General features: G+C 44.2%; 1 protein-coding gene and 1 pseudogene across 2 annotated transcripts in view; both read left to right on the top strand.

Moving 5' to 3' along the window:
* SHROOM3 (shroom family member 3) overlaps window positions 1-14,331 on the top strand; it is a gene marked incomplete at both ends in the record, with an annotated part of 356,251 nt that overhangs the window by 89,373 nt on the left and 252,547 nt on the right. The gene's annotated exons all lie outside the window — the stretch shown is intronic.
* Window positions 1,857-12,739, top strand: LOC308264498 (large ribosomal subunit protein eL13-like; annotated as a pseudogene). Its single transcript has 3 exons — window positions 1,857-2,510; window positions 9,650-9,746; window positions 12,682-12,739. The product of its transcript is annotated as a large ribosomal subunit protein eL13-like (transcript).

Genomic DNA, 14,331 nt, shown 5'->3' with positions numbered 1-14,331 from the left:
TCTCTCTCTCTCTTTCCGATCTCCCTCTCACCCCGCCCCAGCAGTGTCTGTGATTATCTACATGTCTGCTTGGGAAGAGCCTTGTTGCTTAACCTGGGAATAATTGAGGTGACCTGAAGGAAGGGTAGAAGAGAGCCATGTGGCTAGCTGCGGGAAGGTATGCCAGACAGAGGCCAGAGTACTGGGATCATGTGGTAAGACACGTGCTTGGACAGGTCAGAGAATCTCAGGGAAGCCAGGGTGGCCGCAGTAGATTAACCCCAAGCTGGAGGAGAGGTCAAGGAGAGACAGAGGGGCAAACCATGCACTTGTGTAGGGCTTTGAAGGCCAGTAAGAGCTCTTGAAGCCAGCAGTGGTGACCTGCGCTGTAGTCTCTGCTGCTAAGGAGGCTGAGACAAGAGGACAAGATCACACAGGCCTGGGAGTTCAAGTCTAGCCTGGCAGCATAGTGGAAGCACTTGAGCTTTTACTCTTAGTAGGCTGGGAAGTCACTGGAGATGGTGCTAGGCTGAGGGTGATGTATTTTGACTTACTTCTGAAAGAAAATGCTATGGCTCTGTCTGACATGTTGAAAATACATTCAGAGTCAGAGATGTGGAGCGAGTGGGAGAAGGGGCATGTGGCAGAAGCAACAATCCCATTTTGGGTCCCACCAAATAATCCAGGAAGGACACAGCAGAGGTCAGAGCAGGTCTTAGTGGTTCAGGTAATAAGTAGTCATATCGTGAACATATATATCTGTATATGTATATTTTTCTGGTACTGAGGATTGAACCCAGGGGCATTCTACATCCAAGCTACACACCCAGCCATGTTTATTATTATTTTTTTTAAAAACAGGTCTCAACTAAGTTGTTGAGGGTCTTGCTGAGTTGCTGAGACTGGCCTCAAACCTGTGATCCTCCTGTCTCAGCATCCCAAGTACTGGGATCACTGGTGTGTGCCACCAATGCACATATTTTGAAAGTAGAACAATTTGGACTTTGCTGACAGATTCAGTGTATAATGTAAAAAAGACATCTTTAGTAGTCAAGGTCTGAGAAGTTGGAAGGATAGTGATGTCATAAAGTTTGCCATGAAGGAGCAGGTTTGGAAGGAACACTGGGAGTTTAATTTTAGCTTTACAAGAGCTGAGATGCCAAGTAAACATACAGAGGTAACTGCATACATGAGCCTGGAGCTCAAATGAGAAGCAGGCTAGAAAAAGAAACCGGGGTATAGTTTGATGGGATGTGGGATTAGGAAGTTTGTTTTAAGATGGGAGAAATAACAGAATCCTTTTCAATGCTGAGAATAATCCAGTAGAATGGAGGAAATGTGATAATGCCTGTGAGAGATGATTGCCATAAAAGAGTTCTTGAGTCGGTGATTGAAATATGGGAATCGAATACCAAATGACAGGAACAGCCACAAGAAAGAGTGTCACTAGTCCATTTCTAGTGGATAGAGGCCTGTGTGGTGGTGTAAGCTTGGGGAGTTATCTTCTGATTGCATGTGTTTTCTTGGTGAAATAGGATACAAACTCCATGTCAGATTGTGATAGAGGTCTTGAAGATTTTAGGAGCATAACAGAGCTATGAAATTGATCATGAAGCAAAAGGTAAATGGCTTTGGGATTGCCAAGTGCATGGAGTTAAAATCCCTAGGTGCATCAAGGGCCTACACGAGTCTACAAGTGATAGATTTAAGCTGGGTCCAGCCACTTTAATCTGTGCAAATAGAAGCGGGGTGTAGGTGGACAGCCCGATGTCGGTGGACTGGCCGGGGTTTTGCCATTTGAATATGAGGGAGGGAGAGAGCAAAAGAACTGAGGGTTTGTGCCTTTCCACTCAGCGTCTCCAGCACAGGAGGCAGCCATGGCACCCAGCCAGAATGGCATGATCCTGAAGCCCCACTTCTACAAGGACTGGCAGCGGCGCGTGGCCACGTGGTTTAACCAGCCGGCCCGGAAGATCTGCAGACGCAAGGCCCGGCAAGCCAAAGCGCGCCGCATCGCGCCCCGCCCCGCCCCGCGTCTGGCCCCATCCGGCCCATAATGAGGTGCCCCATGGTGAGGTATCACACCCAGGTCCGTGCCGGCAGGGGCTTCAGCCTGGAGGAGCTGAGGGTGGCCGGCATCCACAAGAAGGTGGCCCGGACCATTGGCATCTCTGTGGATCCGAGGAGGCGGAACAAGTCCACCGAGTCCCTGCAGGCCAACGTGCAGCGACTGAAGGAGTACCGCTCGAAGCTCATCCTCTTCCCCAGGAAGCCCTCGGCCCCCAAGAAGGGTGACAGCTCTGCTGAAGAACTTAAATTGGCCACCCAGCCGACCGGGCCAGTGATGCCCATCCGAAACGTGTACAAGAAAGAGAACGCGAGAGTCATTACCGAAGAGGACAAGAACTTCAAGGCCTTTGCCAGTCTCCGCATGGCCCGTGCCAATGCCCGGCTATTCGGCATCCGGGCAAAGAGGGCCAAGGAAGCTACAGAACAGGAGGTTGAAAAGAAAAATGAAGCACTGGGGCTTTGTAATAAATGTGTAGTAAATCTAAAAAAAAAAAAAACAAAACAAAAAAAAACAAACAAAAAAAACTGAGGGTTTGTGCAAGTAGAGTAGTTGATTATAATGATAAGATGGGTAATTAGGGAAGTAAACACATGAAATGGGTGCAAGGCAGTGGAAGAGCCATAGGATCAAAGAATGACTCTTCAGAGGGTCCAAAAATTGTTGGAGACACAGTGGTGCTCTCCTGCAATCCCTGCTACCTGGGAGCACAAGATGGGAGGATCACAAGTTCAAGGCCAGCCTGAGCAATTTAGCAAGATTCTGTCTAAGAAGGAGGGAGGGAGGAAGAGAGAGAAAGAGAGACAGAGAGAGTCAGAGAGAGAGAGAGAGAGAGAGAGAGAGAGAGAGAGAGAGAGAGAGAGAAACAGAGACAGACACAGAGAGACAGAGAGGGTGTATAATAGTTTTAGAAGAAGTGGTCTGAAAAGAGGGTGGTGGGGATACAAATCAAAACCACAATGAAATATCACTGCATACCCATTAGTTGGCTATAATAAAAAAGACAGATAATCAAGCCGGGTGTTGAGAAGGCCATGGAGAAGTCGGAGCCCTCCTACACAGCTTGTATCATTATAAAATGGTGCGATAACTGGAAAGTTTCTATTTGACCAGGAATTCTCCAAGTGAAATGAAAACATATGTCTACCTAAAAAGTTGCACACAAATGTTGATAACAGCATTATTAATAACAGCCTCAAAGTGGAAAAACTCAAATGTCCATTAACTTGTGGATGGATAAATGAAATATTATGTCCATGCAGTTGAATACTATTTGGCAATAAAAAGGAATGAAGCACTGATATGTGCTATGATTTGGATGAACCTTAAAACTTGATGCTAAAAGCAAGAAGCCAGTCACAAAAGGCTATACATTGTGTGATCTGGAATATTCAGAAAGAACAAATTTATCTAGACTTGTTTAGAGCTGGGAGCAATGGGAAGCAAGGGGAGGATGTGTTGAAGTTTAGTAGATATGGTGGTTTTGGGATACAGTGATAAAATATTCTAAAGTTAACTATGGTGATGGTTTTACAGCCCTATGTATATACTAAAAACCACTGAAGTGTGCACTTTAAAAGTTCGAGCTTTATCTAAATTATATCATAAAGCTGTTACCCACCCAAATAAATAAAAACAGGAGGCAGGAAGCGATGGTCAGAGAGTGCTTGCAATTGAGATTGTGGGGGAGTCTGCAGATTGGTAAAGACAAGAGCTAGATGAAGACTATGGATGGGAGTAGCCAAGATGGCTCTGGGGAAAGGAGTCAGGTTGGTCTGGCCCAAGAACTAGAGGATCATCTGGGAGGTAGGAGCACCACCAAGGGCAATGGCAACAGTTTGGTTGAGCGATATCAAGAGGTCTGAGAATGTGGGTCGGGAGGTGGGGGGAGAACCTTCAAGGAATGGGGTGTGGCCTAAGGGTTTGCAGATGGCTACAGAGAGGAAGCCTAGTGAGTGGGAGTCTAAGAGCAAGGAGTGCAAAGCCATGATGTAATTAGAATTCCAGACCTTCAGTATTTGTGAAGAAAATAAAAATCCTTAAGGATTAAGACCCTCCTGTACTTTGTATTCCTTCGTTTATTTACTCATACAAAACGTATTTAGCCTTTTTCTGGAACCATTATCTACCCTGTGGCTGTCCCTACAAATGCAGCCAGGCATGGAGAGCTGACTCTCGAGAGCCAGAGAATCTGGCTACTGCACAATAATCTCCTTTTCAGCAGTATTCCCCAAACCTAGAACCTTGGGGAGGGTAGAGGGCCACGCTGATCAGTATGGCCTTTCTGGATCACCATCATCAGACTGACCCTCACTGTTAAGTTGCACCATTACAGTATGTGTCTTCATTATTTTAAGGGGTGGGTGCTTCCTGTTTTAAAATTGGATGGGAGAGGGCTGGGTGTGTAAATCAGCAAAAGAGCACTTCCTAGCATGTGTGAGGCCCTGGGTTTGTTCCCCAAAACTACAAAGCAAAGGAAAAAAGATAAAAGAGTTGCATGGGAGAATGTATGATGGGCTCTGACTTTTTGACAGCTGCAGGTTTGAATTTTGGTTCTGCTATTTCTAACTTTGTGAATCTGGGCAGTTTATTTACTCTTGCTGGTCTTAGTTTTGTGGCTGATACAATACCTCCCTCGTACATGTTGGTGAGAATTAAAGGTCACTCTGCAGCCATAGCTCCTAGCAGACAGTGGGCAAAGCAGAAATGTGTGTTCTCTTCCTCCCGCTTTCTTTCCTCTCTTTGCCTAGGTGCTGACAGCTTTTTCTGTGGTATCCCAACACCCAACATTTCCAGGCTCTGGCATCTGGTCAGAAGCCTTCCTTTAGGGATGGTTGAAATGATCACGCTGCTGTCCAGGCTGGCCTTGCTTGGGTCAGCGGCTCACTTCAGCATGCTACATTATGCCTCTCAAGTGTTTTATAGAATTTTTTTTTTTTTTTTTTTTTTTGGTGGTACTGGGGTTCCTGGAAGCCCTTCTTCCTCCGGGCTACACTCCCAGACCTATTTTATATTTTTGAAACAGGGTCTCTTACGCCAGCACGGCTGGCTTCGAACCTGCGCGATCCTCCTGTCTCCGCCTCCCAAGCGCGGGGATTACAAGCGTGCGCCACCACGCCCGGCCTTTTATAGAATATTTTTAATCCTACCCTTTAAATAACATTGTGAGATGTCGAAAAGAGGCACCATCCATATTCCTAATTTATGGAGAAAAATAAAAAAGGATGAAAAAGTAACTAACACTGATTGGACACATACGAGATGATATTTTTCTAAAGGTTTCACATGCATTCATTTATTTACTCTTTGTAGCAATCCTATGAAGTATTATTAACTTTTATCTCGCAGGAAAGAAAACAGACACAGAGAGATCAAATAACCTGAAGGTCACATAACTTCTAAGCATGGGGCAAGATTTGAACCCGGCAGTCTGGGTGTGAGGCTTATCCACCAGGTGGCCCCCGAATAAGTAAACAAATCATCTGAGCATGACAGAATGAAGAACGCTTTTGCCGGTTACTGCTCAGGTATCTTTGTGGCCTCTGGAATCTTGTGTAGCTTGTAAATATTGATGGTTCACAGTGATGACTAACACAGTACTATAGTTATCTTTGATGGGAAGGGAGCCTGCCATACCTCCTTGTGAGTTTTATTACTGTTTCTTTCTAGCTTAGCCACCCCTGAGAATTCTTTTGCAGAAACAAAGAAATAAGTTCCTTTGAGTTAATATATTAATAGCCACCGTGTTACATTTCAGTCTTGCTTCTTGCAAGTCAACTTCCAATTTTAATATTAAAATCAGTACTATAATCTATAAGATCTCTCAAAATCATAAATCTAAAAATATAGGCAAAACTTTGGGAAACAAATAGTTTTTGGGGATAAATCAGTCTCCTATGATTCTCTGGCTCATGTGGACCTTTTCTTTGGAAGCAGAAGAATGCCTGGCCTAAGACTGAGCCAGTGGGAATTTGTGAAATTAATCTTAGGATAGAACTAGCTAGTTTTTCACAGTGTAGCTTCTTTACTAAATGCTAGAGACCTCGTAGCTAAGGAATTTTGTTGTGGGGGAAGAGATGCTCAAACATTCAAAATACCAAGAGATTTGTGAGCTGGGAGTGTAGCTCAGTGGTAGACGGCTTGCATGAAGCCCTTCTCTACAAAATACAAAAATAAAAAAGAGATGTTACTTTTCTTCTTACTGCCATTCACTTTAGCTTTTTCAGTATTAGGAATGGCACCCAGGGACACTAAAGCTCTGAATTACTTCCCCAGCCCTTTTAATTTCTTATTTTGAGACATCTCACTAGGTTGTCCAGGCCAGTCTAGAACTTGTCATCTTCTTACCTCAACCTCCCAAGTCTGGGATAACAGGTATGCACTACCATGACCCACTCTGCATGACAATTTAAGAGACCTCCACGGTTCATGCTTTGTTTTGCCTTATTTGAAAGGTGTTAAAGTTAACTGTGCCATTTATTTGCATTTTTTTTTTTTGCTCATGGTATTCCTTGTTTGCTATCCCACACCTAATCAGGCTATAAAGACCTTGCAGGGACAAGAGAGAGGTTGGTGCTAAGCTGCAAGGGCTGTTTGAGTGGGGTCTTATTTCATGGATGGTCTCTCCACTAGAGAATATTTTTAAGTTGGGAAGAGTTTACCTCCCTCTGGAACCTTGTGACTGTGGATAATGAATCCCCTGGATAATGAATCCCCATGCAGAAAACAAAATCCCCATGTGTGGAATGTATTTCTTGCGATCAATCTTGTCCTTGCCTTTTGTTTTATTACCTTCTGCCTTTTGCTCAGATTCCCTCAAACATTTCCTTTAATCTTCTGTGTTTCTAAGGAGTTTTGTGTTTCAGATCTTTGGTAGGATGCGGCAGGGAATAAATAACCAGAAGCAAATACTGATGGCCCGACTTTTTAATTACTCCAGACTTATTTTTTCAGAGCCAGCCACTTTAGGGGTGTGTGACCTCTTTTGTGGAGCCTGCATTTATCCTACCTTGTGGGCAGTGCCTTCCTCCCCGTGGGCAGTAAATCAAAAGTTTCCGGCACGTCTTGGTTTTCCGGAGCTACAGTTCTTTTGGATATTCCATAGGGTAACTAGGTAACTTCTTGCCCTGGGACATCTCTTTGAAACAAATACTTCCTTCTGAGGGAGACACAATCTCTTCTTTCATTTATAAATCAAGTTAACTGTCATTCTTTGACTTTAAGAAAATACCCTTTCTCCTCTTCCTAGCAGATTTCTTCCCCTGGGTCTCTGCAGTTGTTAGCACATGTATTCTTTTGTACTACAGAAAGCCATGCAATTCATGAAGCACATCTATGGAGCCTTTGCTATGTAAAAGAAACTTCCTGTGTCTTTAATTGAGTGATCTTTGCCCCAACTCTGTGTGGTTCATCATATCCATCCCATATTTAGAGTAAGATGTGTGTTGTGCCCGAAATCACCCAGTTGGGACGTAGGGTTTATATACAGTGGTCTGAGCCGAGAGCTCCAGTCTTTATACACCATGCTGCCTCAACCTCTGTTCCTTTGCTTCCCATCCAGTTCATGAAAATTGGGAAAGAGTAATATATCTCTTATTTATAAAAAAAAAGGAAGTATCTATAGAATTTTGAATGCTAAGTGATACATATGTATTCAAATTTAAATAAAACTATGGAATTTTCTTCATTGGTCATCCTAAGTGTGAGAAACACACATTTCTATTTGTAAGACACTGTCTTATCATAATAAAGAATAGACAACACATAAAATCCATATTTGATTGATGAGAGGCTAGTCCTGGGTCCTATCAATAAGAGTACCCAGGATTTCTGACTCTAGGCTGCGGTCCTTTCTTCTGCCACAGTACACAGCAAGATTTTTAACATATTTCTTTATCTAGTTATATTTTTATTTTTCTATTTTTTGCTTATTGCTATAATTAGTGCTTTTAATGGAGAGCATATTTCTCTGCAAATCACCAACCACACAAAATAGCAAACTAGTTATACGTTTTGTTACCCTAACTGCGAGTCACTGATGTGCCCCTCCTCCTCGTACTCCCGCTTGTCATCATGAGGGAACAAAGGTAGTTTGAACGACTCGTCCTTGACATCACTCATTCAAGAGTTGAGACGTAGCCAGGCACACACCTGTAATCTCAGTACTTGAAATCCTCCTGTCTCAGTCAGGAGGAGTACAAGTCAAAGTCAGCCTGGGCATATTAGTGAGACTCTGTTTCAAAATAAAAAATAAAAAGAGCTGAGGTGGCCGGGTGTGGTGGCGCACACTTGTAATCCCAGCATTTGGGAGGCTGAGACAGGAGGATCGCGGTTTTTTGTTTTGTTTTGCAGTACTGGGCATGGAAGGCAGGGGCATCCTACCTCCAAGCGACACCCCCAGCCCTATTTTTTATTCTTTATTTCAGAGTCTTACCAAGTAGCTGAGGCTGTCCATGAACCACAATCCTCCTGTCTTTGCCTCTCAAATGCTGGGATTACAAGTGTGCCCACCACGCCAGGCTCTGTCCCTGTATCTTGAATCTACCCTTATCATGGAGTATTTCACCTACTACTGTCTTCATATTTTTTCTTTCTTTCTTTTTTTTTTTTTTGTGGTACTGGGGATTGAACCCAGGGACTTTCTACCTCTGATCTACACCTCCAGACCTATTTTTTATTTCAAAACCAGGTCTTGCTAAGTTGCTGATGCTGGCCTCAAACCTATAATCCTCCTGTCTCAGCCTCCCAAGTACTCGAACCATAGGCATGCATCACCATGCCTGACTATGTTTATTTCTTTAAAGTCAGTTTCTCTAGTATTTGCTCAATAATTTCATTTTGTCTTGGTATTGAGCATTAACCTAAGGGTGTTCTACCACTGAGCTAGACCCTCCTAGCCCTTTTTAACTTTTTATTTTGAGATAGGGTCTAAGTTTCTAAGGCTGGCCTGAAACTTTCAATTTTCCATCTTAGCCTCCCAAGTACTGGGATTACAGGGCAGTGGCACTATGCCTGACTCAGTAAATGTTTACTGGCCACCCACTAGGTACAAACCCCACAGTAAGTACTAAGTATTATAGCCGTGGAAACTACCCCTCACATGTCAGAAAAAGAACAATGAGTCATCAAAACAAAATCAGTCCTACAAGCGTAGGTAAATTTAGGGTTTGAGGAGGGGCTAGTGTGTGTGTGTTTCAGGCTCCAATCTATGTAGACACACTTTCTTCTTAGTTTGCTAGCTCAGCAATTTCCTACCCCGTTGTACATGGGTGTGATCCGAAGTCACTTAACCTGTTGACGATCACATTCTTGGAATAAGTAAATTCTCTACCGGTGAAATTGGACAAACAATGCCAGTGACCTTGTTAGCTGCTCATGTATTGGTCCAAAGGTTTAAAATAATGAGCTCCATTTTTCACTGAATGCTGGTGACAGTATCAGCAGGGCGTGGGGTTAGAAAGAGTATAGTTCTGTTTAATGAATAGCTCAGAAAGAGTACTGTTAAATATTTTGTAAATGTACTTTTTTAAAACAAAGTCATAGTGGTGATTTTTCGATAAATTGTGTGAATAATCAACATAAATTTACAACTGGTGTGTTCAGTTAGTTGCATGTTGATCAGCCAGTGTGCTGGTGAAAGCACCTGGGCGTCTCAATTGATCATTTGTGGTAATAAGCGGAGACAGCGGTATAGATTCAGGTGAGTCACAGGCTCATTCTAGCCAACAGCTTTCACTTCCTTGGCAACAGGGTTTATTACCAAGTAGACGACAAATAGCAAATCCACTGCCCCTGTGCTATCAAGTGGAAAGGCAGTGAAAGGCCTGCACAATGTGGGGCAGGAGGGGGTGTGTGGGCAACTTTAACCCACATACAACAGAGGCGTACACCGCTCGCCCCGTGGGTGCCATTCAAGGCCCGGCTTGGGCCTGTGGGGTGCTCTCCCCTCCATGGAGTGGGACCCTGGCTGAATCCCAGCTCCAAGCTGACTTCTCAGGTTGTATCTGATGCACCAGAAATTGCCTGATCTCCCAGGGAGAGGTGTTTATACTGGATCAGTTGAAAGGCCTTTAAAAGAAAAAGAAAGGAAAGAAGGAAAGAAAGAAAGAAAGAGGGAAGGAAAGGGCCGGCCAGCTTCCTAGCTTAGGGATTAGATCACTGGCCTTGTAAACCAGGGGTTGTGAATTCGTCTGGTCATGGACTGCCTTTGCAAGGCTGAGACAGGAGGATCCCGGGTTTGAGGACAGCCTTAGCTAGCAGTGAGAGTCTCACCAACCTAGAGAGACCCTGTTTCAGAAAAAAAAAAAAAAATAGGGCTAGGGTTGTAGCTCAGAAGTAGAGTACCCCTGGGTTCAATTCCATACACAAAGAATGAGTCATCAATACAAATAATAATAAGTGCTATCAAACATGTGGGAAAATAGGAAGTCTTTAGCACTATTGGTGGGATTATAAATTAGTATGACCATAATCAGTTATAGAAGGTCCTCAAAAGATAAGGCATGGAGTCACCATATGACCCAGCTATACTACTCCTTGGTATCTTCCCAAAAGAATTAAAGTCAGAATTCTATATTGATATATGCATACCTATGGTTTTTGTTTTCTATTTTTTTAATACTGAGGATTGAACTAAGGGGAATTCTATCTCCAAGATACACCCCCAATTTTATTTATTTATTTATTTATTTATTTATTTATTTATTTATTGCAGTACTGGGGATTCAACCCAGGGGCATTCTAACTCTGAGCTACACCCACAGCCCTATTTTTTTTTTTATTATTCTTTATTTTGAAACAGGGTCTCACTAAGTTGCAGAAGGCCTCACTAAATTGCTGAGGCTGGCCATGAACCTGTGATCCTCTTGTCTCAGCCTCCCAAGTACTGAGATTACAAGTGTGTGCCACCATGCCTGTCCCAATTTTATTTTTTATTTTGAAACAGAGTCTCAATAAGTTGCTGAGGCTGATCTTGAACCTGCAATCCTCCTGTATCAGCCTCCCAAATACTGGGATTACAAACATGCACCACCATCCCTGACTCATACCCATGTTTGTTTGTTTTTTTGGATTTGGGGGTTGAACTCAGGAGCATTTTACCTCTGAGCTACATCCCCAGCCCTATTTTATTTTATTTTATTTTTTATTTTTTGGTGGTACTGTGGGTGGAACCCGGGGGCTTTCTACCTCCGGGCTATACTCCCAGACCTATTTTATATTTTATTTGGAAACAGGGTCTCACTAAGTTGCTGAGAGCCTCACTCAGGAGCTGAGGCTGGCTTCAAACCTGTGCGATCCTCCTGTTTCAGCCTCCAAAGCGTGGGGATTACAAGCGTGTGCCACCACGCCCGGCTCCTATTTTATTTTTATTTTGAAAGAAGGTCTCTCTGGGTTTCTGAGAGTCTCACCATTTGCTGAGGCTATCCTCAAGCCTGCAGTCCTGACTTAGCCTCCACGTACTGGGATTACAGGTGTGCACCACCACTCCTGGCTCATACCTATGTTTATAACAGCAATTCACAATAGCCAAATTATGGAACCAACCTACGTGTCTGTCAACAAATAAATAGATAAAGAAAATATGTTGTATACACACATGGAGTTCTATCCAGTCATAAAGAACAAAATTATGCCATTTTCAGAAAAATGGATAAAATTATAGAATATTATACTAAGTGAAATCAGCCAGTCTCAGAAAGTCAAACGTCCTATGTTTTTTCTCATATGTGGAAACTTGAGAGAAAATAGGAAACATAAGGGACTTGAGATAAATGAGGAGATAGATCCATAGAATAGTGGGATTGTGGGAGGGAGGTGGAGAGGGGGAAAAGGAAGTTTGAGGAAGGAAACAGTTTAAATAACGCTATGTCCATACATGAAGGTATCGCTACCAATCTCACTAACAGGTACAGGGAGGGAGGAAGGGGAACAGGGAAGGAGGCCAAAGAAAATATACCAAGTGCTGTGCGTATCACTTTGAACCTCACTGTGATGTATAATTACAATGCACCAATAAAAATAATTAAAACAAATGTGATGAGGACCTTATGAGGTGAACAGGATGAACATTCCTCTTTTCTCAGCCCCATAGATGTTAATGACATGCCCTTAGCTGTCTTAGGGAACAGTGTGTTTTGTTTTCATGATGTGATTGACCTGTTACCATTCTTTTTGATGCCAAACATTTCAAACTGAAAGATAAAGAAACTGAATACCTCCAGTGTAGATATGATGAGATCTTTACAAGCTAAAAGATGTCGAGCGTGGTGATGCATGCTTGTAATCCCAGGATCTGGGAGGCTGAGACAGGAGGATCACAGTTCACGGACAGCCTCAGCTACTTAGTGAGAGCCTTTGCAACTCAGTGAGACCCTGTTTCAAAGTAAAGAATAAATAGGGCTGGGGGTGTAGCTCGGAGGAAGAGTGCCCCTGGGTTCCATCCCCAGTACTGCCAAAAAAAAAAAAAAAAAAAAAGCCAAAAGTTATTAGATTTTTTTGACTTGAAATGAAAAAAAAAAAACAACAAAACACATTGAAGCATCCTATAAATTTTAATTTCTAAACATGTAAACATCAGTCTTCATGACCCACCAAAGCAAAAAAAGTTTCTAGAGTCCTTTTTATTCTTATTAAAGTGGAAATATCCTGGGGGCCCAAAAGCAAGATGGCCACAGTGGACCGTGCCCAGTGTGACCCAGCTATGTGCCCTCACAAAGAGCCCTTGAGAGAGAGTCTCTAGGTCTCTAGGATCAGCTGCAGAAGGCCCTCCCTGCTGCTTGGTTTTTGTCCTTTAGTACAGGGAGATTTTGGTGGTGACTACGGACTCCAGGATAGTCAATGCTTTGGGTGGCTTTGAGTCTGATTTGTTGGTTTGAGTGTCTGGCTTTGTTGTTTTGTGTGTGCGTTTGTTTGGGTTTATTTGTTGGTTTGTTGTTGTTTTGTTTAGCTAGCATCATTAGTTGCTATACTGGCTTTCAGTGCTAGGAAAGAGAGTAGAGAGGCCTGGCCATCCCCTGAGGCCAGCTCTCCCTGTGAGGATTCCCTCACGGACAATTACATGGTCCCGAGGGATATCGGCAGAGCCAGTCTGTCCAGATCAAACTGGCCCTGCCATATCCTCACAGTTTGTCCAGATCAAACTGGCCCTGCCATATCCTCACCGAGTCTGAGATAGCTGTGAAGGTCTTGCTTTTGTTTAGAGACAATCCCTTTGTTTAATCCAAAATTGCCATCATGAGGGCAGTGAAGCATCTAAACGTCTTCCAGCTGTTTGAGACCATAAATGGAGGCAACTTTGTCTACCTGGTGATGAAGCATGTGGGGGCGGGAGCTCTGCCATGTCAGATTAGGGTAGCTTGGAGATGGAGGAGGTCCGAAAGATGTTCTGGCTGGTGTGAGTGTGGTGTGCTACTTCCACACAAGGGGCATCCTGCACAGGAATCTGAAGCTACACGACATCCTCCTGGACTTGGAAGGGAACGTCAAAGTCATTGACTTTGGGCTGAGCTGCCACTTGACAAGGCCAGACACAAGCTGATCATTGTTTGTAGCACTCCTACCTGCTGTGCCCCAGAGGTCTACTGGGGCCGAGGATATACCTGGAGGTAGACCCCTGGAGCCTGGGGGTCATCCTCTACTTTATGCTGGTAGGCTGCGTCCCATTCACCAGCACCACCTGGGAGCAGCTTTAGGAGAAGGTGCAGCAGGGAAGGTACTGGGTGCCCCCTCATATCACCATCCAGCCATGATTCATCATCAGTTTACTGGCCTTTAACCCAGAAGTAAGGGTCACTGCTGATAAAATCCTGGGAGCACTTGTGGCTGAGACCCGGTAAGGAGCATTAACCTCCTCCTAGGGAGCTGCTCTTCAAATGCCCGAGCCCTGCAGTCCTCAGAGTCATGTGCTGCCTGGGTCACGACCCATGCCAGACCTGGCTGTCAGTGTCAAACAGGACATTTGACAACGTGATAGGTACATACCTGCTAATCCAATGCCATGTGAGTCACGGGGCTGGCTGCACCTTCCAGGCTGGGCCTGAGGTTCAGTGTGTTGCGCCACCTCCATCCCCAGAAGATCCTGTCACCTTCCCTCTGCTGCCCAAGAGGAGAGCCAGCCAGCCTGACCTTCCTGCCTTCCACCTCCCGTCCTCTATGGAGGACACATAGACGAAGCAGAAGAGACAGCCTGCCTGCCATTCACCTAAGCTGCCCATTGAAGAGGACCCCACTCCCAGCGCAGCTCCCCAGCATGGCCCGGAGGCCCCTTAGGCCAGCACCAGGCAACC

This window comes from Muscardinus avellanarius (genome assembly GCF_963383645.1).
Source record: "Muscardinus avellanarius genome assembly, chromosome: 6".
Classification (NCBI taxonomy): domain Eukaryota; kingdom Metazoa; phylum Chordata; class Mammalia; order Rodentia; family Gliridae; genus Muscardinus; species Muscardinus avellanarius.
The sequence above is the reverse complement of the archived record's forward strand: the minus strand, read 5'-3'. Positions and strand labels throughout refer to the sequence as shown.